Source organism: Muntiacus reevesi, chromosome 12, assembly GCF_963930625.1.
Source record: "Muntiacus reevesi chromosome 12, mMunRee1.1, whole genome shotgun sequence".
NCBI lineage: Eukaryota > Metazoa > Chordata > Mammalia > Artiodactyla > Cervidae > Muntiacus > Muntiacus reevesi.
This window is the reverse complement of record NC_089260.1, coordinates 21,919,406-21,944,836: the sequence shown is the minus strand read 5'-3', so window position 1 is coordinate 21,944,836 and position 25,431 is coordinate 21,919,406.

The window sequence follows — 25,431 nt, the reverse complement described above, 5'->3', positions numbered from 1 at the left end:
ATCTTGGCATTCTGTGGAGAAAGGTTAGGAATGGTTAAAGTTACACCCCACACTGCACAGAATTTGTTGAAAAGATATATCTGATCTTAAAACCAGATCTTGATTAGAAATGCTCTACTTTAGGAAGAGAGTGAGAAGGGATTGGTAAATATAAAGCCTTCTCAGAGTGCTTTCTAAAGATCTCAGTTTTTAATTCAATAATGGAGGGAAAATTAGATTACCAACAACAAAGAAAATGGACTTGATATTTCATTGATAATTCTAGAACTCAATGTAAGATAAATGTCATTAAAATATTAAAGCCAACTAAAAGGACTTTAAGTTACATTTGAAACAAAACAATTAAAATAGTGTGGGGTAAACAGAGTCTTGGTAAGGCACGGCAAAGTCATGTGGAACTACTCAACTTGCCCAGAGGAGTGAAACATTTTTAAGAGAACACATTTCTCTTTTAAAAGAGCGAAAATGTTCTTATGGACGGACCACCTTCTAGGATTCTGAGAAAGCCCATGGACCCACCTGCTGGTCTCTTAAACTCTGAGCACTGCTGGAGACTAGGAGGAATACGAAAAGTTTGAAGACCAGTTTTGATTTTTCAAGAGGAGACAAAACAGATCAGTGAGCTCTTGAGTCTGACCTTGGGCAACACCCTGGACTAGATTATTATTAAAGGAACGATTTGTGAGCTTCTGCAAAAGAAGTATTGGAAGGTCTGCCACACAACCTTTCTAAGAGCTGCTGAAAGGAGGATGTGTGACCCCAAGGAATTAACGTTTTCTTTATCAAAAGATTCCTGCTGTTATGGGCTGAACTGTGTCAACCTCAAAATGTATAGGTTGAAATCCTAACCGCCAGTATCTCAGAATGTGGCTGTATTTGGAGATAGGGTCTTTAAAGAAGTGATTAAGTTCAAATGAGGTCATACGAGTGGGCCCTGCTCCAATATGCCTGGTCACCTTTTAAGATGAGATTAGGGCACAGAACCGCACACAGGGAAGACAGTGTGAAAACACGGGGAGAAAACCAGTCCAGGAGAGAGACCTCAGAGAAAAACCAGCTCTGCCAACACCTTGATCTCAGACTTTGAGCCTTCAGAGCCTTGAGAAGATAAAATTCTGTTATTTAAGTCACCCAGTCTGGAGTGCTTCGTTATGGCAGCACAAGCAAATGAAACGCAGCAGCTAAAGTTCAATAAGAATCGTGGCGGCGATGTAAAATGCAGGACCCTTAAAGGTACCAGGATAAAAACAGGATCTACGATTCTCTGCACTTATATTATCTGGTACTCAGCTCGGAGAGATAGGTCATGCTAGTTATTTTCACAGAGAGAATTTAACCTAAAAAATTGCTAACTAGCCGTCTGAATTTCCTGGGACAGCCATAACAAAGTACCACGAACTGGAGGGCTTAGACAACAGAAGTTTATCATCTCACAGTTCTGGAGACTGGAAGTCCGAGATCAAGGTGTCAGGAGGGGTGCTTCCTTCTGAAGGCGCTGAGGGAGAAGCTGTTCCTTGCCTTTCTCCTCATTTCTGGTTGTTTTCTGGCAGTCCTTGGTTTATGGATATCTCACCTTGATCCCTGCCTTCCTGTTCACATGTTCTCCCATGGTGAGCAAATGTCTCTGCGTCCAAATTTCCCCTTTTTATAAGGACAGAGTCATATTGCACAGGGCTTCCCCCGTGGCTTAGTGGTGAAGCATCTACCTGCAAAAACGCAGGAGACTTGCAGGAGAGACAGGTTAGATCCCTGGGTCAGGAAGATCCCCTGGAGTAGGAAATGGCAACCCGCTCCAGTATTCTTGCCTGGGAAATCCCACGGACCAAGGAGCTTGGCAGGCTGCAGTCCACGGGCTCGCAGAAGAGCAACTAAATAACAAAACAACAAACTAGTGCACTAGGGCCCACCCCAGTGAGCCCATCTTAACTATCTGCGAAGGCCTGAAAGAGCCAGAGCTTAAAGCAGTCACTTATGTTAGGGACAAAATAGAATTGGCCACTGCAAGTGCATTGAAGAAAATGACACTTACTGTTACCTAAGTTGCAGAACTTTCAGCTCTTCTCAGAAATCAGCAGAGGACTTTGGGGAATCTCCCAGCCACCAAGTCTGCCCACATCAGGTCTGGACTTGCTTGTTCCCCTCGATCCTATAGGGAAGAAAACCCCTCGGCAACCCGTCATATGAAAAAGCCAAATCACTTTCACGTTTGCCTCATTAAAACCCCTAACCTGTGAGCAACTAGGAATTCACTGCTTTCAGAGCCTTGAGTTTCCAGGTGGAAGCCCTTGCAATAAACACCTCTTTCTCCTTTGTTTTTTCACTGTGCAGTGTGTGGTTTTTGACAAATCCTATTTCCAATTAAGTTTCCACTCCCAGGTACTGGGGTTTGGAATTCAGTATCTTTTAAGGGAACACAATTGAATCCGTAATATTAGGTCATCTAAAAGCCAAAACATTTTACAGAGATAGAAACTGAAGGAAGAGCTACCACCACTAGGACTGAAGGGGCACAGGGAAGGGGCTGAACTTAAAATGAAGAAGCCTGGAGAAGGCGCCCCCAGGAGCTAGAGGAAGGGGGGTGTGTCTATTTGTCATTCAGTCGTGTCCGACGCTTTAAGACCCCATGGACTGTAGCCTGCCAGGTTCCTCCATCCATGGGGATTCTCCAGGCAAGAATACAGGAGTGGGTTGCCATTTCCTTCTCCAAGAGGAAGGAGTACTTGTACTTGTGCTCAACTGGTGGAATCCCTGAGAAGGGTGCAATAACGCTGCTTCTGCAAACGCTGGGAAAACGGAAAGTGCTGGAAAAACCACAGACTTTGGAGAAACTGCATGCTGGATTCAGCCGCTGCTGCAAAAAGGCACTGCTCTTCCCTGGGTGAAGCATCTCTGGGGTGAGGCTCAGGGGAACTGCACACTTTCAGCCCCTAGCGCCCCCTATTGGCAGAGTTTCTTAGGGGATGCTGGCAAAGCAGAATTGTAGTCTAAAGTTCTAGCCCCAGCGCCACAAAGCAGAATAAGGACACGGTTTGTAGCTGAGAAAAAAATAAACCAATACCTAGCCTAATGTTTAATATGACTGGGCCAAGAGCAGCAAAGGAGCTAGTGACCAACGGAGCAAAGTGTTTGAAGTCATGATTCTGCAAACATTAACCCAAAGGTGTCACAAAATTCCTGGATTTGTGGTTACTGATGTACAAATTTTTGCCTTAAATTCCTTATCTATTAAGTGGGTATGATAATAAAAAGTAGCTCATAGTGTCATGTGTCGAGAGGACACATAAAATGCACTTAGAACAGTAGATGACAGATTAAGAGCTCAGGACTCCTTAAATACTAGCTCTTATGTGATTACTATCTTGTTTAAATAACTAAAAATTCAAATGCCAACAATTTTAGGGCATATACCTTCCTCTACAGGGAATTGATGAAATTTAAGAAAAGACAGGCATTTGTTCACTAGCAATAAAACATATACAAGAAAATATGGACTTAATTTCATGAACTAAAATCAAATGTCTCAACCTTCTATTTAGTGTTCCATGGCTGATAATTGCTTCTAGAACTTTAAAGAAACTTTGAGAAAAGAGAACTTCTGCTTATGAGCAATATGACTTAAAAAGGCAAGATAGCAAACAGTTTTAAACCTGACTCTCTGCCACAGGTTGATGGTGGAATTACCTGGAATGCTAAATTGAGAATCCAAAGCCCCATCTGGGTTCAGAGGGAAAAAAGTTCAGAATCACTTAGTGATTGTTGCTGAAGGCATAAGGTGACATTCCTGTCCCTTCATTGACTTTACCGACCTTGAAGAAAAGAGCATGGCTTGCAGGGTCAAAACTAGAACTCAACTTCTAGTTCTTTGCATAACTAAGAACAGAGATAATCAATGAAAAAAAAAAAAAACAACCTTATGATCTCTGTAGAATTCAGTAAGTGTTAGTAGCTCCTTTCCCTATATATGGTTTGACAACAATGCATGGTAGACCTAACACCATGTTCATATCTGTCAAATTTCCTAATTCTGTTATCATTTGATTGGTTATACTACAAGTAATCAGTGTAAAGCACATTTTTAATGAAATGGGTAATGCATTCCAAATTCATTTGTGCTATAGCAGAATCTCTACAATCATGTCATTTATCACACACACACCCCCCAAATTTAAACGGAACTATTTTTGAATGAATGAATAAGGATAAAGTTCAGCTTCTCTACACATATAATTACTTCAGCAGCTAAAGATGATACAGATTACATGAGATTTGTTTGAGTTCACCTTTTGCTGAATCAGGGAACAATTTTCTTTCTCCTTTTACTAAAGTGAAAGGTAATGAAATGTGATTGTTTTTCGGTGCCTGAGAAACAAAAGGAATAATTTCACCGACACAAATAAGTAGCTTCCATGGGGCAAGACTTTTGTTAGAATAGACTCTTTTGTCTTTTGTGCGTGAAAAGGTCAGCATCCACATTTAAGTTTCACCACTACATGAATTTCATGAATTTTATATTAATTCTGTGAAGTATCTGCTCCAGACAGTGCATTTTCTTCCCCTGGATTTTTTTAAACATATTTTCTCAAAGGATTCCATCACAGAAATTAAACTTAGTCTGTACTTGTCAAAAAAATCTAGTGAATATATAAATATGTGTTGGATATGTATAAATCTTGGCTCTTCTATTTGGTCTTTCCCATTTACTTCATTGTTTAAATAGCACCATCTGGTGGTGAAATGAAATTATTGACATTATATTGTATTTTTTTTCCCCAGCATACTCCATTTATTCTTCCCCCCCCCCCCCCACTTATTTTTATTAGTTGGAGGCTAATTACTTTACAATATTGTAGTGGTTTTTGTTTTTAAAAAATTTTTTATTTCATATTTGAATATTTGACTCAGAAGGTAAAGAATCTGCATGCAATGCAGATTCGAGTTCAATCCCTGGGTCAGAAAGATCCCCTGGAGAAGGGAATGGCTGCCCACTCCAGTATTCTTGTCTGGAGAATTCCATGGACAGAAGAGCCTGTTAGGCTATAATCCATGGGGTCGCAGAGTCAGACACAAGTGATGTGTGACACACACATAGTTGATTAACAATTTCAGGTGTACAAAAAAGTGATTCAGTTACACATATACATGTATCTTTTCTTTTTCAAATTATTTTCCCAATTAGGTTGTTACAGAATATTGAGCAATGAAGAAAATGTAGATTCAGCACAGAAAAATATTCCATTATTTTTTACATTAAATTTGGATTATTCATTGTAAATTTTCATGCTTACTGATTTTCTCATTTTAACTATGTCTAGTTTTAAAGATAGATGTAACCTATTAAAACTTACTACCAGATAATATCTATAAAAAATATATACATCTAGACCATGACAAGTTTTATCCATTGTTAAATATAGTTTTGTTTAACACCCTTTAATTTTGCTGAAAAGCTCTACTCATAGAATTTTAATGATGTGATCTTTAAAAATGAATTTTTAAGGTTTTTTAAAATTCACCCTAGTGAAGCACTTTAATTCACTCATTAAAATGATCTTATTGCACTTTTCTTTGAAAGTAGTCTCATATGTAACAAACTACAGTCACAAAAGTTTTAAAAATAACTTTCCTTATAAAACACCATCAGAATTAATAAGAACCATTTGCAGAAAAACTTAATTGTCACAGAGTAATAATGGTTTTAGTCTTCAAAAGAAGCATTGGATTAAAAATGTGGTGCTGCTGCCCTCTTGTGGTTTAAAGGGAATATTTCCCTCTGGAAATAAAATTATAGCACCTCCTAAGTAATGCTTTTTATGTTTAATAAGAAAACTGAATTCGACCAAAGAAATACAATAAATAGTCCATTAACTACAATTAGAATGTCCTAGTTAATTCACTATGACCATTCATAGCAAGTTAATGATTAACTTATTTAAATCTCTTTTGGTAAGTAAATTTAACCACCAAAAATCTCTTTCCATGACCATTAGCATCCTTCACCAGTTCTATGAAATATTTTTTGCAAATGCTACAGCAAACCTACACGCTCCAATCGAAACTAGAAATTAGTAAAACTAGTTTATGTCCCTAACGATCCTAGTGGGCAATGAACTGCTTTCCTATTACATTTTAAAAAGCAACCCTTCTTCTTTTCGCTGTGGGATGAATTCAGGAGCCCTTTCTCGGGCCCAGGATGTGCATTCACCTCCCAGAAGCCCTTTGGCCCCTGGCAATTACGGGCTGAATGGAAAACAAGCGTTAGACACACGTTCCAAACGGAGCAGCCAAGCCTTTCCTCCCCACACTGGCTCTGCTGCTAGCAATGAATGGCGCTTTTCAGAATTCTCCCTGTGAGCAGACCTAAGTCTGTAAGAGCCACTCTGTGCTTACAGCTCTCACCTGGAACTGGGAGTGTTGTGGTGGATAAAGGCAAACAAGAAGGACGCAAAGCGACGATTCTGCCTTGGCCTTAAACCCCAGGCAGTGGAGGACCAGAGCTTATTTTCCAGCTCTGGCTGAAATGGTCTCTGACTGCCATCTCTCTATCGTCACCTCAATGCACTCCCATTTAGATAATAGGATGTCCTTATTACTGAGAAGGAGGGGAAATAAAGCCGGTAGTTCATGCTCTGCCTTGATGTATTCAACTCCGTTAAGAAGAAAGCATAGTCAACAGCAAAACCAGGCCGTTGGTTCTGGGCCCCCCTCCCCACCCCCCTGATAACCCTGCACCTCCTGTCGCCTGGATAGGCTGCTGCCTGCCTGTGGAGCTGTCGTTCAGTCCTGCTGGACGCACGACCCCATGGACTGGAGCCCACCAGGCTCCTCTGTCTGTGGGATTCTCCAGGCAAAAATACTGGAGTGGGTAGCCATTCCCTTCTCCAGGGGATCTTCCTGACACAGGGATCAAACCCGCATCTCCCTCATTGCAGGCAGATTCTTTACTCCTGTGCCACCTGGGAAGCTGCCCCCTCACCGACCAGGTTCTTTTAACAGAAGGCTGTTCAACAAGAGGTTTTCTTTATGGAGTGGACATTTCCTCTCTCTTATTCTGAAAAAAGGGCTATGATTTGTCTCCAGTGCCATTAACAGAAGCAAGAGTGAGTACTAGGAAAGAGAGGCAGTGTGATGAAACCGACTCAGGGCTGTTCTTAAAATATCTGCACTGCCAATTGCTCTAAGTTTACCAGGCGACAGACCCAGCAGGTGTGGGGGAGGGGGGGAGTTGGACTCTTATCTGAACTTGGCCCATCTTAAGCAGGCACTGATTAAGGCAGGTGCAGCAGACCTGGGTATGGCAGAAACCCTCTCGGAGAAGGTCACTCTTAACCCCACCACAGAGCCACCGGAACTTACACAGGACTGGGGAAACAGACTCTTGGAGGGGACAAACAGAACCTTGTGTGGACCAGGACCCAGGAGCACAGAGCAGTGACCCGCAAGACACCGAGTCAGACTCGCCCGTGAGAGTCCAGGGGTCTCCGGCAGAGGCGTGGGCCGGCGGTGGCCTGCTGCAGGGTCGGGGCACTAAATACAGAAGCGCATGCCTGGGACCTTTTGAAGGAGGTGGACATCATCTTCCACCTCCACCATAGTTTGGCTCAGGTCAAACAACTGGGAGGGAACACAGCCCCGCCTATCAACATAAAACTGGATTAAAGATTTACTGAGCACGGCCCCACCCATCAGAAAAAGACCCAATTTCCCCCTCAGTCAGTCTCTCCCATCAGGAAGCTTACATAGTCCTCTTATCCTTCTCCATCAGAGGGCAGACAAATGAAAATCTAAATCACAGAAAACTAATCAAACTGATCACATGGACCACAGCTTTGTCTAACGCAATAAAACTATAAGCCATGCCGTGAAGGGCCACCCAAGACAGATGGGTCATGGTGCAGAGTTCTGACAAAACGTGGTCCACTGGAGAAGGGAATGGCAAACCACTTCAGTATTCTTGACTTGAGAACCCTGTGAACAGTATGAAAAGGCAAAAAGATAGGACACTGAAAGATGAATTCCCCAGGTCAGTAGGTGCCCAACATGCTATGAGAGATCAGTGAAGAAATAACTCCAGAAAGAATGAAGAGACGGAGCCAAAGCAAAAACAGCGCCCAGTTGTCGAAGTGACTGATGATGTAAATAAAGTCTGATACTGTGAAGAGCAATGTTGCTTAGGAACCTGGAATGTTAGGTAGGTCCATGAATCAAGGCAAATTGGAAGTGGTCCAACAGGAGATGGCAAGAGTGAACATCAACATTTTAGGAATCAGCGAACTAAAATGGACTGGAATGCGTGAATTTAACTCAGATGACCATTATATCTATTACTGTGGGCAAGAATCCCTTAGAAGAAATGGAGTAGCCATCATAGTCAACAAAGGAGTCCAAAATGCAGTACTTGGATGCAATCTCAAAAATGACAGAATGATCTCTGTTTATTTCCAAGGCAAACCATTCAATACCACAGTAATCCAAGTCTATGCCCCAACCAGTAATGCTGAAAAGGCTGAATTTGAATGGTTCTATGAAGACCCACAAGACCTTCTAGAACTAACACCCAAAAAGATGTCATTTTCATTATAGTGGACCAGAATGCAAAAGAAGGAACTCAAGAGATACCTGGAGTAATAGACAAATTTGGGCTTGGAGTTACAAAATGAAGCAGGGAAAAGGCTAACAGAGTTTTGCCAAGAGAACACACTGGTAGCAAACACCCTCTTCCAACAACACAAGAGATGACTCTGCACATGGACATCACCAGATGGTCGATATTGAAATCAGATTGATTATATTCTCTGCAGCCAAAGATGGAGAAACTATAGAGTCAGCAAAATAAGACCGGGAGCTGACTGTGGCTCAGATCATGAACTGCTTATTGCCAAATTCAGACTTAAATTGAAGAAGGTAGGGAAAGCCACTAGACTACTCAGGTATGACCTAAATCAAATCCCTTACAATTATACAGAAGAAGTGACAAATAGATTCAAGGGATTAGATCTGATAGAGTGCCTAAAGAACTATGGATGAAGGTTTGTGATGTTGTACAAGAGGCAGTGACCAAGACTATCCCCAAGAAAAAGAAATGAAAAAAGGCAAATGATTGTCTGAGGAGGCCTTACAAATAGCTGATAAAAGAAGAGAAGCTAAAGGCAAAGGCGAAAAGGAAAGGTATACCTGTTTAAATGCAGAGTTCCAAAGAATAGCAAGGAGACATAAGAAAGCCTTCCTCAGTGATCAGTGCAAAGAAATAGAGGAAAATAACAGAATGGGAAAGACTAGACATCTCGTCAAGAAAGTTAGAGCTACCAAGGGAAAGTTTCATGCAAAGATGGACACAATAAAGGACAAAAATGGTATGGACCTAACAGAAGCAGAAGATATTAAGAAGAGGTGGCAAGAATAAACATAAGTACTATACAAAAAATATCTTCATGACCCTGATAACCACGATGGTGTGATCACTCACCTAGAGTCACACATCCTGGAATGTGAAGTCAAGTGGGCCTTAGGACACATCACTATGAGCAAAGCTAGTGGAGGTGATGGAATTCCAGTTGAGCTATTTCAAATCCTGAAAGATGATGCTGTGAAAGTGCTGCACTCAATATGCCAGCAAATGTGGAAAACTTGGCAGTGTCCACAGGACTGGAAAAGGTCTGTTTTCATTCCATTCCCAAAGAAAGGCAGCACCAAAGAATGTTCAAACACCCGCACAATTGTACTCAACTCACACGCTAGCAAAGAAATGCTCAAAATTCTCCAAACCAGGGTTCAACAGTACATGAACAGTGAACTTCCAGATGTTCAAGCTGGATTTAGAAAGGCAGAGGTACCAGAGATCAAATTGCTAACATCTGTTGCATCATCAAAAAAGCAAGAGAGTCCCAGAAAAACATCTGCTTTATTGACTAATCCAAGCCTTTGACTGTGTGTATCACAAGAAATTGTGGAAAATTTTTCAAGAGATGGGAATACCAGATCACCTTACCTGCCTCCTGAGAAATCTGTATGCAGGTCAAGAAGCAAGAGTTAGAACTGGACATGGAACAACAGACTGGTTCCAAATCAGGAAGGAAGTACATCAAGGCTGTATAATGTTACCCTGCTTATTTAACTTATATGCAGAATACATCATGCAAAATGCTGGACTGGATAAAGCACAAACTGGAATCAAGATTGCCAGGAAAAACATCAATAACCTCAGAGATGCAGATGACACCAGCCTTATGGCAGAAAGCAAAGAAATAAAGAGCCTCTTGATGAAAGTGAAAAAGGAAAGTAAAAACATTTGGGTTAAAACTCAACATTCAGAAAACTAAGATCTTGGCATCTGATCCCATCACTTCATGGCATATAGATGGGGAAACAATGAAAACAATGAGAGACTTTCTTTTCTTGGGTTCCAAAATCACTGCAGATGGTGATTGCAGCCATGAAATTAAAAGACACATGCTGCTTGGAAGAAAAGCTATGACCAATCTAGACAGCATATTAAAAAGCAGAGCTATTACTTTGCCAACAAAGATCCATCTATTCAAAGCTATGGTTTCTCCAGTAGTCATGTATGGATGTGAGAGTTCGACTGTAAAGAAACTTGAGTGCCAAAGAATTGATGCTTTTGAACTGCGGTGTTGGAGAAGATTCTTGAGAGTCTCTTGGACTGCAAGGAGATCCAACCAGTCCATCCTAAAGGAGATCAGTCCTGAATATTTATTGGAAGGACTGATGCTGATGCTGAAACTCCAATCCTCTGGCCACCTAATGCAAAAGGGTGATTTACTGGAAAGACCCTGATGCTGGGAATGATTGAAGGCAGGAGGAGAAGGGGAGGACAGAGGATGAGATGGTTGGATGGCATCACTGAATCAATGGACATGAGTTGAGTAAGCTCTGGGAGTTAGTGATGGACAGGGAAGCTTGGCATGCTGGAGTCCATGGGGTCACAAAGAGTTGGACATGGTAGCAACTGAACTGACTGAATCAGGCACTGGAGAAGTTCCCACGTGAGTCTTGGTGCCTGCTCAGGTGAAGACACTCACTTTGGTTCACAGATGTATTCTCCTCTGTCCTCCTCTTCAGCATTGGAGGTAGAACATGGTGAAGAAGCAGCTCACAATGTCAATACTGTTTAAAAAAAAGAGAGAGAGAAATCTCAGTTAGAATTGGTCGACCAGAAGGGGGCGCTCTCACCTACAACTATGGTAGAGCCCAAGAAGAAGAAAGACTCTTCTTCCCTGACGAGGACTCAGCCAGAGAAAAGCCTTGGGCTCTTTTATTACATCCCTACCTCCTTCCTTTTTCCCTTTATAAAAGCGTTATTCCCTTAAAGATAATATCAGAAAATTGCTATAGCTAATCAGTGATTTTAGCAAAGTTGCAGGATACAAAATCAATACACAGAAATCACTTGTATTTCTATATACTAACCATGAAAAATCAGAAAGAAAAATTAAGGAACCAATCCCATTCACCATTGCAACAAAAAGAATTAAATATCTAGGAATAAACTTACCTAAGGAGACAAAAGAACTGTACACAGAAAATTTAAGACACTGATTAAAGAAATCAAAGATGACATAAACAGATGGAGGAATATTCCATGTTCCTGTGTAGAAAGAATTAGTATTGTGAAAATGACTATACTACCAAATGCAACCTACAGATTCAATGCAATCTGTATCTAATTACCAATGGCATTTTTCACAGAACTAGAACAAAAAATTTCACAATTCATATGGAAACACAAAACACCCCAAATAGCAAAAACAGTCTTGAGAAAGAAGAATGGAGCTAGAGGAATCAATCTTCCTGACTTCAGATTATACTACGAAACTACAGTCATCAAGAGAGTGTGGTACTGGCACAAAAACAGAAATATAGACCAATGGAACAAGATGGAAAGCCCAGAAATAAACCCATGCACCTATGGATACCTTATTTTTGACAAAGGAGGCAAGAATATACAATGGGACAAAGACAGCCTCTTCAATAAATGGCGCTGAGAAAACTGGGCAGCTACGTGTAAAAGAATGAAATTAGAACACTTCCTAAACACCATACACAAAGATAAACTCAAAGTGGATTAAAGACCTAAATGTAAGACCAGAAACTATAAAACTCTTAGAGGAAAACATAGGCAGAACACTCGATGACATAAATCAAAGCAAGATCCTCTATGACCCACCTCCTCAGTTCAGTTGGGTTTAGTTGCTCAGTCGTGTCTGAATCTTTGCGACCCCATGAATCGCAGCACGCCAGGCCTCCCTGTCCATCATCAACTCCCAGAGTTTACCCAAACTCTTAGCCATCGAGTCAGTGATGCCATCCAACCATCTTATCCTCTGTTGTCCCCTTCCCCTCCTGCCCCCAATCCCTCCCAGCATCAGGGTCTTTTCAAATGAGTCAACTCTTCGCATGAGATGGTCAAAGTACTGGAGTTTCAGCTTCAGCATCAGTCCTTCCAATGAACACCCAGGACTGATCTCCTTTAGAATGGACTGGTTGGATCTCCTTGCCATCCAAGGGACTCTCAAGAGTCTTCTCCAACACCACAGTTCAAAAGCATCAATTTTTCGACACTCAGCTTCTTCATAGTCCAACTCTCACATCCATACATGACCACTGGAAAAACCATAGCCTTGACCAGACGGACCTTTGTTGGCAAAGTGATGTCTCTGCTTTTTAATGTGCTGTCTACGTTGGTCATAACTTTCCTTCCAAGAAGTAAGCGTCTTTTAATTTCATGGCTGTAATCGCCATCTGCAGTGATTTCGGAGCCCAAAAGTCAGGGGCGGCGACTGAGAGCACCAGGCTGTGACAGCGCAAGAGCAGCAGAGAGGAGCTACCCCACGCCGAGGTCAGGGCTGTGGCCACGAGGTCGCAGGAGGGCCGAGAGGAGCTACTCCACATTCAAGGTCAGGAGGGGCAGCCGTGATGAGATACCCCTCATCCAAGGTAAGAGAATCCCAAGTAAGACGGTAGGTGTTGCGAGAGGGCATCAGAGGGCAGACACACTGAAACCATAATCACAGAAAACTAGCCAATCTGATCACAGGACCACAGTCGTGTCTAACTCAGTGAAACTAAACCATGCCGTGTGGGGCCACCCAAGACGGTCAGGTCATGATGGAGAGGACTGACAGAATGTGGTCCACTGCAGAAGGGAATGGCAAACCACTTCAGTATTCTTGCCTTGAGAACCCCATGAACAGTATGAAAAGGCAAAATGATAGGATACTGAAAGATGAACTCCCAGGTCGGTAGGTGCCCAATATGCTACTGGCGATCAGTGGAGAAATAACTCCAGAAAGAATGAAGGGATGGAGCCAAAGCAAAAACAATACCCACTTGTGAATGTGACTGGTGATAGAAGCAAGGCCTGATGCTGTAAAGAGTAATAATGCATAGGAACCTGGAATGTTAGGTCCATGAATCAAGGCAAATTGGAAGTGGTCAAACAGGAGATGGCAAGAGTGAATGTTGACATTCTAGGAATCAGCAAACTAAAATGGACTGGAATGGGTGAATTTAACTCAGATAACCCACCTCCTAGAGTAACAGAAATAAATACAAAAGTAAAGAAGTGAGACCTGATTAAACCTAAAAGCTTTTGCACAGCAAAGGAAACTATAAGCAAGGTGAAAAGACAACCCTCAGAATGGGAGAAAATAATAGCAAATGAAACAACTGACAAAGGGTTAATTTCCAAAATATACAAGCAGCTTAACAACTCAATGCCAGAAAAACAAACAACCCAACCTAAAAATGGGAAAAAGACCTAAATAAACGTTTATCCAAAGAAGACATACAGATGGCTAACAAACACATGAAAAGATGCTCAGCATCACTCATTATTAGAGAAATACTAATCAAAACCACAAGGAGATATCACCTCATACCAGTCAGAATCGCTGTCTTCGAAAAGTCTACAAGCAATAAATGCTGGAGAGGGTTTGGAGAAAAGGGAAGGCTCTTGCACTGTTGATGGGAATGTAAATTGTTACAGTTACTGTGGAAGATGTTATGGAGATTCCTTAAAAAACTAGGAATAAAACCACCATATGACCGAGCAATCCCACTCTTAGGCATATACTCTGAAGAAACCAAAATTGAAAAAGACACATGTATCCCATTGTTCATTGCAGCATTGTTTACAATTGCTAGAACATGGAAGCAACCTAGATGTCCATTGACAGATGATTGGATAAAGAAGTTGTGGTACATATGCATAATGGAATATTACTTGGCCATAAAAAGGAGTGCATTTGAATCAGTTCTGATGAGGTGGATGAACCTAGAACCTATTATCCAGAGTGACGTGAAACAGAAAGGGAAAGATAAATATCACATTCTAATGCACATATACGGAATCTAGAAAAATGGTACTGAAGAATTTATTTACAGGGCAACAGTGGAGAAACAGACATAGAGAATATACATGGACATGAGGAGAGGAGAGGATGAAATATATGGAAAGAGTAAGATGGAAACCATATGTAAAATAGTAGATAGCCAACGGGAATTTGCTGTATGGCTTAGGAAACTCAAACAAGGGGCTCTGTATCAACCTAGAGGGGTGGGATGGGGCGGGAGATGGGAGGGAGGTTCAAAAGGAAGGGAATATGTGTATACCTATGGCTGATTCATGTTGAGGTTTGACAGAAACCAGCAAAATTCTGTAAAGCAATTATCCTTCAATAAAAAAGCAAATTATATAAAGAAAAGTGTTCTCTTTCACTTGCTGTGTGGGGACTTGCACATGGCTCACCATGGTTATAGACCTGGAATTATAATTCTCTGCTAACCTTGAAAAATCTCATCTTTGCCGGAGAATTATCTGGCAGTCTATTTGTTTCAGGTCAACAATACATTCCTGGTCCATGCAGGTCCCTGCCCCCTGCCCTGACTGTGGTGAGCCCTAGGTTTCCCAGAACTGGCAGGAGTACTTTGCACAGACGTCCCCGGAAGGGGTTCTCACAGACCTCCAGCTAGGTGAAGCAGGACCCAGACACTCTGTTCTGCCTGTCTTCCTGTTGCTACTGTTGTCTTTTCCTTACACAGGCAAATGTGTTGTTACTTCTGTTTGGAGAAAGACAGTTGTAGTGAAAGAAAAGCACTCAGGGAATTTCTAAGATCCTGGTAAAAATCTATTTTGTAAACTTGGATGAGGGTACATCAGTTTTTGTTTTCTCATTTCACTTCAAACACACATGTGCATTTTGCACTTTTTCTGGTATGCCTGTGACATAACCAAAGAATTTTAAAATTCATGTAGTAAGAAACATTGGTTGGGACTTCTCAGGTGGTCCAGTGGTTAAGATGTCACCTTTCAATGCAAGGGGTGTGGGTTCAATTCCTGGTTGGGAAATTAAGATCCCACGTCTTGCAGCCAAAAAACCATACAAAAAAGAAGAACTATTGTAGCAAATTCAAGAAAGACTTTAAAAATGGTCCAAGTCAAAAAAAAAAAAAAAAAAAAGGAAAGAAAGAAAAATCTTTAAAAAATTAAAAAACATTAGTACCATGTTAACATGTTTCATGAAAGAAATCAGATGTGAAAATGTACATACCTAAATCTTTATATAAAATTTTACAACTGGCAAAACCAGGGCAGTAGTTACAGTTGAGGGAGTAGTGCCTGGAAGGAAACACAGAGTGGATGCTCTTAGGAGATGCTAGTAATATTCTGTTTCTTGATCTGGATGCCAATTAAATGGGAACAGTTACTTTATGGCAATTGACTAAGTTGCCTTCTGTATCTCCAAGTCCATGGAAAGAATTAATTGCCCCTAAAGTGGAAGAAACTTATTCTCTTCCTTGCATTGACACCACCAAGTTTTTCCCCAAGGGAACAGGGTTTTATTCCTCATTGGATCAGGTATCCAGCTGTCTGGAAATGCAGAGTTTAGCAAAACTAAAATACGGCACTTTTTTTTTCCCCCAGCTAGTGATACAGGCAACTACAAATAAATATTTGCATTTTTGTAAATTTCTCTTTTCTGCCTCTCCTTGGGCAAAATAGTTAAAACAACTTTTAACAACTCTATGTGCACTTCCATTGCCACTGGCAGTGATATCCAAGAAACCTTTCTGTGATGGTGGAAATGCTCTATACTCTAAATACTAGTCAGTGTGGCTAAAGGCTCTTGAAATGTGATGGAAGAACTGAAATTTTAATTTAACTTTAATTAATTTAAACTTGATTAACCACATGTGGCTAGATACTGTATCATGCAGCACTCTTCAGGAGTGCAGGTACCTTTGCCCCCTAAGATCTTGACGACATTCTCTTGGATAACCTCTATTACTACAACTCTGTGTTTCGCCCTTTGTGCTTCTGTCACCATGATTTACTTACGGTACTGTACATGAAGGACTGATGCTGAAGCTGAAGCCCCAATACTTTGGTCACCTGATGCGAAGAGCTGACTCATTGGAAAAGACCCTGATGTTGGAAAAATTGAGGGCAAGGGGAGAAGGGGGCAACAGAGGATGAGATGGTTGGATGGCATCACTGACTCAATGGACATGAGTTTTAGCAAACTCAGGTAGATAGTGATGGCCAGAGAAGCCTGGCAGACTGCAGTTCATGGGGTCGCAGCGAGTCAGACGTGGCTTAGAGACGGAACAACAGCAACAATTTACATGCTGTTACTCCATCATTTCCTTCATCCTTTCCTTTCTGCCTAGAGGGTGGTTTTTTATTCTTCCACATCTTCTATCATTTTCCTTTTCCATCCCTCTTTATGTTTTGATATCCTGGTTCACTAGGAACCTCCCCTGACCTCCTCGTTCTTGGTTAGTCACCATCCTCACTTTATGTTTCCTTTCAAAAAAATATTTTGTGCCTCTTTCCATCATAAAACTTAACTGAAATACAATGATCTTTTATAAGTTTGTCTCTCCCACTGTCTTATAAATTCCTTGCAGGTAATATATACCTCTGTATTTCCAAGAATCAAGACAAATAGAATCGTTGAGTGAATGAATTAAGGAAGCAGCATTCTATCCAAGAGTCTGTGGCCCAGACATCTGGGATATGAAGGAAATTTGGGGGAAGAAGGAAATGTACCTTGAGGAAACCCACTGAAAGAACAAAAGTGGTCCACAAATGGCTAATTTTATTGCAACACTCTTCATAATAAAAAAATAATTAAAGCAACTTAAAAGACCTACATTGGAAATATGGTTTAATACACTATGCTCTACCCACTAGATGGAATATTATGCCGCTCTTAAAAACTGTAATTATGAAGACTAGGCTGTATAGGGAAAATGTTCATGATGTGCTTAAATGAAAAAAAAAAAAGACTATAAAATTCCTTCTACACCAATGACTAGAACCATATAACATTATGATTGCCTCTGGGCACAAATCAACATTGAATGTATAAAAATGAAAATCTTTCATTGTAAATTGGAAATGTGTGCTTGCTTCATTTTTTAAAAAATAATGCTTTAACATTGCTTTGTACTAGTTTTGTTTTTTTAAAAGGTGATCGAAAGTTCATGAAGGTTTCCCTCGAGTAATTCATCCAGCAATGAGCCTTAAGCACGGATGTTTGAGAAACATCAGCTGTCAGGCGTGTGTCCGTGAGAAGAGCAAAGATTGTAGGTGATCAGGACCTTCGGGGGTCAGCAGGCTCCTTGTCCACTTGTCTGTAGGCGATGCTCCTGAGAACTCCCACGTGTAAAAACTGAAGCTTGGTGTGGAGGGGCCAGGGCCAAGAGCAAACTTAAATATTCTTCATGTGTAGTGAAATAAGACGCTGAGAATAGCACAATGCAATGGAAGCTTATCAATACCAATTTTCATAAATATTGTATAGGGAAGCCTGGTGTGCTGCAGCCCATGGGGTCGCAAAGAGTCAGACACAATTGAGCAACTGAACAACAATGTTGCAATTAATTTCCATTTACTACATCTTACTAGCTTTTCAACATGCTGTCTTTTGTCAGAGATGAGAGGCATAAGAAGAGAAAAAAGACCTTTTTTATTACTTACACCTGGTCCATTAAGCAAATCCCTGCTGCCTCTCTGGCCTTACACTGGGAGTGAGGCAGCAATGTGAATATCTCCTCAGGACCGCGAGAGAGCAGGTAGTGAGACATCTTGTTTTCTGCCCGGAGCAAGTCCAATCAGCTGAAGAGACCAGAGCTCAACCGTCAGATGCTGCTGCTGAGGAGACATTGGTAGTTACCTGGAATCAACCAGGAATCAACCACTTCTCCACAGAGGCTTTTTCTGTGCCAGGATCACACGTTTCGCTGAACTTTCATGTCTAAAACTAGTTTGATTCCTTTTATTTCTTTATTTGAGTGTCGTATTTAGAATTCATCAGACAGATGCTAGATGGATTAATTATTAGTAAGGTTTCATTCTTTCTAGGTATTCTCAGTGGACAAAGCAGCCTGGATCTATATGTCTGTCTATCTATCTCTCATGCCTACATACATATCTACGTTTATCTCCTTATTTATCTATCCATATGAACACACATACATGGCTCAGCTGGTAAATAATCCACCTGAAATGTGAGAGACCTGGGTTCAATCCCTGGGTTGGGAAGATCCCCTGGAGAAGGGAAGGGCTACCCACTCCAGTATTCTGGCCTGGAGAATTTCATGGACTGTACAGTCCATGGGGCTGCAAAGAGTCGTACATGACTGAGTGACTTTTCACTTCACTCCACATACATACACACAAATGCACAAAACAAGAACAAAGCAAAAACATGCATTCATTTTGATACTTATGAATCTAATCAAATACCTCTGGGTTCATTCTAACTTTTCCACCCCAATTTCTTGCATCATTTGTAACTTGTCTAACAAAAAAAAAAAAAAAAAGAGAAAGAAAGAAAAAACCCAGCTCTCAATATCTATCATATACTAATTTTCTTTCCTAATGACTAATGATGTTGAGTATCTTTTCATATGCATTTGCCCTCTGCATTTGCTTTGATGGAGAGTCTGTTCAGATCTTTCTACTAAGTTTTAATTGGACTGTTCATTTTATTGCTGAGATTTTAATGTATCCTGAATAGAAGTTTTTTTTTCAGAAGTATAATTTGCAAATACTTGCAATCTATAGCTTGCCTTTTCATTCTCTCAATAGTGAGTTCTGTAGAACAAACTTTTTAAATTTCATAAAGTCTAATTTATTTTTTTCTTCAATGGATCATGCTTATATCAAAAAAGCTCTGCCTAAAACTAATAATGATTTTCTCCTTCATTTTGTTCTAGAAGGTTAATAGTTTTAGATTTTATACTTAGAGCTATAGTCCATTTTGAGTTTATTTTTGTGTATGTTGCAAGCTATGGATACAAAGTCATTACTTTGCACATGAATATCCAACGGTTCACCACCATTTGTTGAAAAGACTGTCCTTTCTCCATTGATTGCCTTTCTGCCATTGTTACAAATCAATTGATAATATTTGTGTATGCCTATTTCTAGGCCTTCTATTCTGCTTCATTGATTAATTAATCATTAATTTCACCAATGCCATGCTGTCTTGATTATGGTAGCATTAGAGTAATGTTCAACTTTATTAGTCACTAGGGAAATGTGAAGTAAAACCATAATGAGATACCACAGTCCACTCACCAGAACTAAAACTGACAAAACTAAACACTAAATGTGGGCAATCATGTGGAAAAACCAATCACTCCTACATTGCTGTCTACTGTGTAAAATGTACAGCCATTCTGTAACATGATCTGGCCAACCCTTATAAAACTGAACACTGGACTTATCCCAGTAATTCCAGATCTAGATATTTATTATATAGAAATAAAAATGTATGTCCACAAAAAGACTTACACAAGAATATTATTGTGCCCCCTACCCCCATAATAACCCAAGCTTGCAGAAAGGCAATTGAAGCTTCAGGGAACAGGGTGAGGGTAAACCAAGGTGTCAGACTACAATGGGAAAAAAGAAGTTTCAGAGGACAGTGATCAAGAGGTCGCGATGAAAATAACAGATTCCAAAACAAAGGCCAGAAGTCAAGTTTTAATAAAGCATTCGGATGGTAATTTGATGTAGAGGATTTATGTGGCAAAAACAGAACTATGTTCAGCAACACGGAACTGAACATCATTTTTCATACAAAGTTAAAAGCACATTGTATTTCCTTCCTGATAACTTGCCTGACTACTTACTTCAAGAGAGACAAGCTTCATCTAAATTATTTCATCTCATTGATGATTGTCATTTATAAATTTATTGCTATTTCTGTCTCAGGTATTCCTTTGGAAAAGGTATGTGGATTCATTACATATTCTAATGTATTGTCTATAGATTATATGATGAAGTCAAACATGTATCTGCTGATACTTTTTAAGTTGATCTGTCTTTATACTTAGAAATGTCTCTTGATGATAGGCTTCCCCAGTGACTCAGAAGGTAAAGAATCTGCCTGTAATGCAGGAGACCCACGTTCTATCCATGGGTTGGGAAGATTCCCTGGAGAAGAAAACAGCTCCCACTCCAGTATTCTTGCCTGGAGAATTCCATGGACACAGGAGCCTAGCAGGCTATAATCCATGGGGCCGCAAAAAGTCAGACATGACTCAGTGATTATCACTCAGAAACAGTCCAAGGTTTTTCAATAGGCAAATTAAACAAACCATGTAAAATGGAATTGTGCTTATGCTTAGTCGTATCTGACTCTTTGCAACCCTGTGGACTATAGCCTGCCAGGTTCCTTTGTCCTTGGAGTTTTCCAAGTAAGAATACCAGAGTGGGTTGCCATTTCCTCCTCCAGGAAATCTTCACTACTAAGGGACCAAACCCATATTTCCTGTATCTTCTGCATCGGCAGGCAGATTCTTTACAACTGTGCCACCTGGGAAGCCCTTGTATAATGAAATTTGTTGTTCCGTCTCTCAGTTGTGCCCGACTCTTTGTGACCCCCATGGACTTCCACATGCCAAGTTTCCCTGTCCTTCACCACCTTCTGGAGTTTGTTCAAACTCAGGTCCATTGATTCGGTGATGCCATCCAACCATCTTGTCCTCTGTCATCCCCTTCTCCTGCCTTCAATCCTTCCCAGACTCAAGTTTTTTCTAATGAGCCAGCTCTTCCCATCAGGTGGCTAAAGTGGTAGAACTTCAGCTTCAGCATCAGTCCTTCCAATGAACACCCAGGATTGATCTCCTTTAGGATTGCCTGGTTTGATCTCCTTGCAGTTCAAGGGACTCTCAAGAGTCTTCTCCAACACCACAGTTCAAAAGCATCAATTCTTCAGTGCTCATTCTTCTTTATGGTCCAACTCTCACATCTGTATATGACTACTGGATAAACCATAGCTTTTACTATATGGATCTTTGTCAGTAAAGTAATGTCTCTGCTTTTTAATATACTATCTATGTTTTTCATAGCTTTTCTTCCAAGGAACACTCAACAATAAAAGCAACAAACTACTCCTGTTACACATTGAGTGAAACAAGTCTTATCCAAGACTACATATTGTAGGATTCCATTTATATGGGTTCTGGAACAAGCAATATCAACTTATGGTGTATTAAAGAAGAAAATCACAGCAGTGATTGCCTGGTTAGGTAGGATGGTATAGAGGTTGACTGGAAGGAGGCATAAAGGAAATTTCTGCAGGGATGATAATGTTTTGCATCTGGATCAGGGTTTGAGCTGCACAGGTGTGTGTTCTTGACAATACTCACGGCATGGTGCACTTGGAATGTTACTTGGAAAGGAAAAAAGATCAATACTTACTGTACCCTTAGGAAGATGTCTGGAAGTAGATAGTCCCAGGGTTCTGTTTATCAGTGATATTATGAAAGATCCAGGTCCTTTCTTTCATTCTATTCTGCTGCCTTCCAAAGCTGGCTTTTTGTTTTCATCCTCATGCTCTTATGATCAACACGGCAGTCCTAATGGTGCATTGAATGGCACCTGGATCAAGTTTGTGAGCTACAGAGTCAAATAAGAGCTGAATTTTGGTCTTTCTACATATTGATTCTGTGGTCTTGGACATACATCTTAACTTTGCAAAGTCTAAGCTTCCTAACTGTAAAGTGCAGCTAATCATATCTGCTCCATAGAGTTGCTGTGAAGTTTAAATGACATAACCATGTGAAGTTCTTCCTAAAGAACAGCATTTATTTTTTTTTGGTAGAAATATGCATAGATGAGATCAAACTATAGTATCCTTACAGGGGTTTTTTAAGAGTTCATGTTGCTTTCAGTTTTGCTTAGCTGGCACTCAGATTTTTAGAAAACTACTACTGCAATGTATAAATAGTACAGTTGACAGTTGAACAATGTGGTGGTTAGAGGTACAGTCAAAAACTCTGACACCCCAATAACTTAACGAATAGCCAGCTATTAACTCAAAGCCTTACTGATGACAAAAAGCCAATTAACACATATTTTGTATGGCATATGTACTATATACCATAATATTTTTACAATAAAGAGACCTAGAGAAAAGAATGTATCAAGAAAATCATAAGGGAAAATACACTTACAGTTCTGCACTGTATTTATCAATATGATAAATTTATATCACGTGTTTACAAGATGAATTGACTGTCAGTACTTACATCAATATTCTCTCACATGATACACTAGATATGATACATATTACTAACATTAGACATCAAAAACAAAGATATGTGAAAAAGAAATTTATATTTATTCAAAGGTATTCATGCACTGATAATGAAGCAGCAGTAATATGATTGCTTTGTGTTAGTCTAATGCATTGCTTCATGGTAAACTAGCCTATACCCTGAATTAATCATTATAAAATTTTTTGGACATACAGTATCATAGTCATAATACAGTACTGGAAACATTGGTACTTTTTTTTTTTTAAGCCACTTACTTGTGATGCTAGGTTGATATGAAATTTCTTAAATTATGAGAGAGACTGGCATACTGTATGGCAGGGGTCCCCAACCTCCAGGATCTAATTCTTGATGATCTGAGGTGGAACTGATGTAATAATAATAGAAATAAAGTGCACAATAAATGTAATGTTCTTGAATCATTCCGAAACCATCTCCTCCACTCCAGTCCATGGAAAAACTGTCTTCTACAAAACTGGTCCCTGGTGACAAAAAAGTTAGGGACCACTGCTGCTTGGTAAGGTGAATCACTGAAAGCAAAAGTTATGAAATAGTAGCAAAACTAACACATTATTAGTTTTGTATTAAATATCTCTCATCTTAAGCCTCTATGAGGACAGACTATCCTAAACAAATCTTGCACATGATGTCCCACACAATGAATATTTATGTCGTGATGATAATAACACAGAATCCTCTACAGTCACTTGATTTTCAAACAATGCCTCTCACACACATACACAGTAGATATGTTTATTAATATTATCTATATGGTATGATGATTGTTTATGATTAAGTGCAAGAGGATCATCTTAAAAATCTTCATCCTTATCATCCTCACATTGAGTAGTTTGAGGAGGAGAAAGAGGAGAGATTGGTCTTGCTGAGTCAGGGGTCACAGAGGCGGGAGAGGAGGAGGAGATGGAAGGGGAGGCAGGAGAGGCAGGCACACGTCCTGTAACTTCACAGAAATCCATCATAATCTCTGTCTGACTCTACTGCTTTTGTATTTCTTTTCAGATGCTTCTACACATTACTGATCTTTCTTCCACCATTTGCTTTAGCTTCAGGGTCCATATCATAGAAGGGTCCATGTTGTAAAAGAAGTCTAAAGCAGTCTTAAATGGTTGGAACTCTTCTGCCAGACTGTATGATATCTACTTGTTCTCTGGCACTGCTTCATCTGTGGCCTTTTCCTCATTGCCTGCACTGGTTTGGAAGCACTCATCTCTATCAGGTCATCTTCTATTAATTTCTGGTGTGGTGTCTATTCACTCCTGAATTTCGCTAAGATTCATATCGAAAACCCTCACCAACACCCCCACATTTTTTGGTCATATTCAGTCTCTTTCTCAATTTTCTTGATTGCCTCTGTTATAAATTCTTTGAAGGCATACACAACATCTGGACACGGCAAGAATTTACTGTTTGGGGCTTGTTGCCATTCACAGCTTTTTCCATAACAATGATGACACCTTCGATGGTGTGATCCTTCCAGACCTTCATGATGTCCTATTGGGGTTCTCTTCAGTAGTGTTGTTGATGATCCTTTCCCTACAATACCACGTGGAATGAGCCTCAAAAGTCCTGTGACTCCCTAATCTAGAGGCTGCTTTAGAGACATTGTGTTTGAGGATGAGCAGACCACTTTGATATCTTCAGTGTTGAGTACATAATGTTCTGCGTGACCAAGGGCATTGTCCAAGGACAACGGATGGAAAGGACCATGGATAGAAACAATCCAGAAGAAAGGGTTCTTGTTGTCCAGCACCTCTTGTTGTTCAACCAAAAGACTGGTAGCTGACAGTGTTCGTCTTCTCCTTCAAGGGTCACACATAAGCAGCTTTGTAGATCAGGGCAGTATTTGGAATTGAATACAACTGGACTGTATTTGTACAAAACAGTAGCATTAGACTCTCCCTTCCTGCCTTAAATCCTGGTGCTCGTTTATCTTCCGTACTAACAGATATCCTTTGTGGCACTTCATTTTTCCAGAACAGGACATTTTTGTCTGCATTAAAAACCTGTCTAGGAAGATATCCTTTCTCTCCAGTGATTCTCTTAATGACATCTGGGAATTCATCCTGCATAAGTTAGCCATCTTCCAACTCGGTCCAGGGTGATGAACGAGGGTAAAGTTGCCCTATAGTGAAAATCACTCTATCAAACACTCTCTGATATAACTTAATTCTGGTTTAGCTGAAGATTGTACCCTCTACTCCAAATATCTACTTTTAGATTGGTAGAGATTCATTCCCTGAGACTTAACATTATTATTCACAAAGTCTGCTTTTATAAAGTGATTCATTTTATAAGGTGGAATGGAAGGTCAGGGGATACAAAAATAGAGTGAAAAGCAAAATCATTATAGGTAAACAGCTTAAGTAGGTGCTTCCCCTCACTTACATAAGGACGAATGTACACCATGATGTCTCCTTGGCCCCATCAGGCCCTGTGCAGAATCCAGAAAGGCCCCAGAGACTCGCTGGCTGGCTTACACAGTAAGTTGGGTTCTTATTTTATAACTCTGATTCTTTCTCATGTCTCAGCTAAAGGGCTCAGAGATCAAAGAGGAAACCTCCCTCGCTGGATACCAGCTCTACATGAGTTCAACCCAGCTAAGTTGCTTTTCAATTCCAGGCTGCTCCCATTGTCACACGACTGCAAATCCTCCCCAGGGGCCAAGAGTGGGGCGAGCTGACCTCAGCTACCCCATGAGTTGGTCTCCAAAGCGGGCAGGCTGAGGTCACCCTTCACCCTGGCTTCCCGCACAATCATTCAGCGGTCTCCCAGCGAGTGCAGGGAACGGCTATAGTTAGATTTTTCATTTAAAATTTG